The sequence below is a fragment of the Vigna radiata genome, chromosome 8, assembly GCF_000741045.1.
Source record: "Vigna radiata var. radiata cultivar VC1973A chromosome 8, Vradiata_ver6, whole genome shotgun sequence".
Lineage (NCBI taxonomy): Eukaryota > Viridiplantae > Streptophyta > Magnoliopsida > Fabales > Fabaceae > Vigna > Vigna radiata.
Genome location: NC_028358.1, coordinates 24,690,255 through 24,694,881, shown reverse-complemented (window position 1 = coordinate 24,694,881; position 4,627 = coordinate 24,690,255). Strand labels below are relative to the sequence as shown.

General features: G+C 33.5%; 1 long non-coding RNA gene across 1 annotated transcript; it reads right to left on the bottom strand.

The window, feature by feature from the left end:
- Positions 1–460: 460 nt before the first annotated feature.
- Positions 461–3,562, bottom strand: LOC106771700. Its single transcript, XR_001376496.2, has 3 exons — positions 3,140–3,562; positions 1,850–1,998; positions 461–1,340 (listed from the first exon to the last, which is right to left on the bottom strand). It is a non-coding gene; the product is annotated as an uncharacterized LOC106771700 (long non-coding RNA).
- Positions 3,563–4,627: the final 1,065 nt, after the last annotated feature.

Sequence of the window (4,627 nt, the reverse complement as noted above, 5' to 3'; positions counted from 1 at the left end):
TGTCTCTTCTTTTTTTTTTTTTTTTTTTTCAAAACTGTCCTCTGAATATTAGTGGCAAATGACAAAATATTTCTCAAACTAATTGAACTATATATATATATACTTTGACATACGTATATATATAAATTAACAGATGAAAAGTGAAAATAAAATAATAAGGTCGTTGCAATAATAAAAAAGAAAACTTGAATTGTTTGACGGTTAATTTGTTTAAGGTCTTGCTGAAAATTGTCATTAGGGCATGGTTAAGGAATCATTAAATAAAAATTTGTTGAAGATCTAACATTTTTTTTTTTTCAGAAAAACTCCTCTGCAAAGGATCTGGTGCAATATTTATAGGTTTTGTAAGAAGAGTACTGACATTATCTTTAAACATATGTCTTTTAACAAGTGCTTTATTTAAAAATTTATCAAAAACTAAAAAAATAGCAAACTGAATTTGAATTTTTTTTTTCTCCATGAACTTTATCTAATAACAGAGAGTGGTTTAGAGTTTGTTAAAAGTGTGAATTTTGAAGTAGGTTGTAAAACTGTAGTGGATAGGAGAACTTGTTTTTGAACTTTAAAATGCTAGAAAGAAAATTGTGATATCATACATTAACCTTTCACAAGATGGTTTTCTGTGATGAGCCGTTACATTATGGATAAAGATATTATGGAAGGAATTCAATTTTGACTTTTTGGTGAGGTGCAATAGCTTTGCATAAATGTGAATAAGAAAATTTATAAAAGCCTACATGACTATAACAAGGGAATACACAGAGCTACACTTGGACCACAGTGAGACACAAGACAGTGCAATTATAGACAAATTATTGTGTAGAAATGAATTATTTAATCTGACTAATCTTTATGTGCATGTAATTATATTTTGTAGTTCGTAGAAAGAATGTGCACATGATGATTGGTTGGATTACATGAAGTTGGATGATGTGATAATATCTTGCAGTTGTAGCATGAAAGGGAGGTTTTCTTTTTTCTGTTAGCTGGTCTATTGAGTGATGATAATAGAATGGAGGTTAATGTTTGGTTGTTGGGAAATATGCAGAAAAAAGGAGGTTTAGGTGTAGGTGGTGTAATTGGTGGTTCTGTGGCATGTGCATGCCAGCTTTGCAGGTGCCAAAGAAGCATGTAGTTTGTTATCTGTGCCTTCTGCAGTCTCTTTTAGGTGGAACTTGCTTGGTGGCTTAGGTAAGTGATCTGGAATCTGATTCTATGGAGCCTCTGCCTGTAATTAATCAATCATGGAATGAACCAACACTGGAGTCTGCTTTGGGAATTGGGATGACCCTACCAACTCTTTTTTAAGGCTGTCTCTCTAACTGTTCTTTTTATTTCATCTGTACCAAAATAAAAATGATGACTCAGATGAAACTATCAAGCATTTGATTACACCAAGCGTGTGGGGTCAAGAAATATGTTCTGATGATGCTAATATATTGCACAGTATTTTAAGAACTGTTCTTCTCACAATGTGGCTCTAAGTATATATATCAGTTTAATAATTTTTTATTAAAATGTCAATTTTCCCATATTTGATTCAAGTCTGCAGTCTGCTTCTTTCAATGCAGCAGATTAAAAACAAAATTTTAATTCAGTTGATTCTGTTATTTTATAAACTTTTGCAAACATAATATTTAGTCATGTTTTAAACCATATTACACATAGCAAATTTTGAGATATAGTGCAATGTTTCAAGCATCTTTGTTTAATCTGCTCTTTGTATGAAGGGTGCTGCATTCTTGGGCTGCTCATGTTTTTTAGAGTCATATTCATGGTTTACACAGTTTGTTCTTACCTAGTTTTCAACCAGCTTTACAAAATTATAAAGTCATAAAGGTACATTTACCTGCTTGGGGTTTCTTTCCATCACAGGTGAAACATGCCAGAATTATTATACTGTTCTTTTCGCCTTTTGTGCAATTGAACGGACAAGTGATACTCCTCGATCCATACTCTACCATCTGCATGTTCCTGTCACCTGTAACTGCAGTTTCCCTGCAAAGGATGATGTCAAGACTCCAAAATGCCCTTAGATTGAATCATTCACCCTGATTTACTAGACCAACAGTACTAGCTATATACAACTGTTACCTATTCTGTAACAGCCATGTCATTTTGCTACATTTTTATGGCTTGTAAACTATAAATACTTTACTACTCATCACATTCATCATTTGTTACAGTATTGTTTCAGTTTAATCACTATGATTTTTTTCGGTTTAACCAATAATCTCGTGTCCTCCTAAATACACAACAACGTAAAAATACTCGAGAGAAAACTTTATCCTTCACATTTGTCCTACTCAACTCGAACAAAATTGTTTCTAGTGGAAGATATTTACAATATTTACCCTAAAAAAACTACCTTTAGTTTATGTTGCAGCTAGCTATATCTTTTCGGTTTCACTATGTATGTCATGTCTTAGCTTGGACTGCATTATTGTAATACTATTTTTTTCACCTATTATTTTACCATTTCTCTGTACTCATACTAGATAGTGCAACTGTAAGAGAAGACTCTAAAATCAGATTCAGACGCAAATGATTGGGTGAGTAACAGTGTTCCATCCAATCATTCGGCCAAAAATTTATTTAATATATCAGTATTACCTAAAGATGAACTATATTGAAACTTGGTGAGATTAAGCTTTATGCTGGAAACAACTCATGATTGTGATCCCAACAAAGCCTACCCTTTGATGTTTGTGTCTTATGGGGTGTGCTTTTCCATGTGATAATTGTGAAATAACATCAAAAAGTTATGAGGAATCTTGTGATAGTCTTCTCATTACATCAGTTAAGGAGCTTTAAATAAATCAAATCACATTCCTTTTCTTCTATCTCATAATTCTTTTCTGATTCTGTAGTTTTAGTTTTCTCGAATCACGAGGGTAAAAATAGTTTGAGCTGAAAAAATAATATGATTCTGGAGAAGAATAATGAAGAGATTGTTCCCCAACAGAACACAAGCAAGAAAAAACTAATTATGCTGCTTAGGTCCCAAAGACAACAAACAAAGAAAGAAACAAACCAACAGATACTCATACAAAACAAGCTATAGATGAAGGATAGGAACTTGAAATTATGAGTTATAACCACCAGAAAGCATACACAATAACAAGTTACTGCTACATACCCGGTTTATGCAATGGTCTACAATTGCCTTAGAACATGCTCAAGAGCACGACATCATGAGGAGATTGATCAAAGGAAAAGAAGGTTGTCTATGTATGTAGGAGTGGAAGAACATAGTGCCTGCTTTTGGTTGGTTGCTGAGGGGAATGAAGCCTGGTCCGAAATCACCCAAAGGGTTACGTCTGAGACTACTTACATGAATGATCTCGAACCAGACGACATTCCCCTCAACTTTTTTATGTATTTATGGCAGACAGGGGAAGTGTGGGAGGTAGGGAAGAGAAAAAAGAGAATACGAGAGAGAGAGACAGATGACTAAAGTTTTTGATATGGCCATGCATTATTTTTTCATGGGGTCCTTATTATATACGTAAGTTTCAGAACAGATTCTTGTTTCTTCTTCTTTCATTTGGCCGTTGAGGAGATTCTTTCTTTGCTCACATGATTTGAAGTCCACTTTCTACACTACCCCTAACTTGCTTTTCACACGTAGGATTTTCGTTTAATAACAGGAATTGTTTCCATCAAGAATCCTTCTTTCATATAAAATATGGTTTTTTTGTTTGACAAGTTAACATTTTTCGTCTGCAACATCTACTTTGGAATTTGCATTATCAAATGACATCCAGTTAAAATTGTGTCTAACCACAGTTAAAGCAAACACACCCTTTTCACCTACTTAGCTAGCTACCTGAGTCTAACAAAAGTAGTACTGAAATTGGAGGCACATTATACCCTTATGGGTGTTACAATCAAAGTTTTGATATTCTTATAGTTTTGATTCTTTTGAAGGTTTTGACCTTGAGTTTATACTCCGCTCTCAAGTAAAGGATTTCCCTTTTGCTTGCCACTAGGGTAAAGAGAAGATAGTGATGGTCTTCGATGGGGATCCATCACACTGCAGCAATATTCCAAACTTGACTAACAAGTTTAACAAGAAAAAGTCGTTTAAAGGTATAAGCATATATATATGTACAAAGACATGACAGAGAGAGAGAGAGAGTGTAGATTTTGTACCGAAGAAAAGAAGAACATAAAAGTCGCAAAGATTTGTATTAATGTTGCCTTTTGTTCAACTACTTTGTGACATTGCATACCCTCTAATATTGTGCCTTCTTCTAATGTAATAGTGTATCAATATGTGGCAATAGGTATGAGTATTCATAAATAGTGTGTTTATATAATATTATATGTTACTATTGTTAATGTTAATATGCATAAACAAACAAAAATATCGAGTTCCTACATTCCAATAAAGTAGACATAAACATACTGGCCTTAAATTTTTACTGCCAACAGTCACCTGAGATCAGTCCAAATCTGACATTTTTACAAATTTTCGTTCAGGCTATATTTTCTTCAAATGTTAAACACCAGTTCTCAACACATGATTGTTCCTTTCGGCCAGTGTTCAAACTTGGAAACTGAGCAATCTCCATTTTATGTCTTGGTAGTTAGAACTTAGAAACATCCAATAAGTGATTTAAAT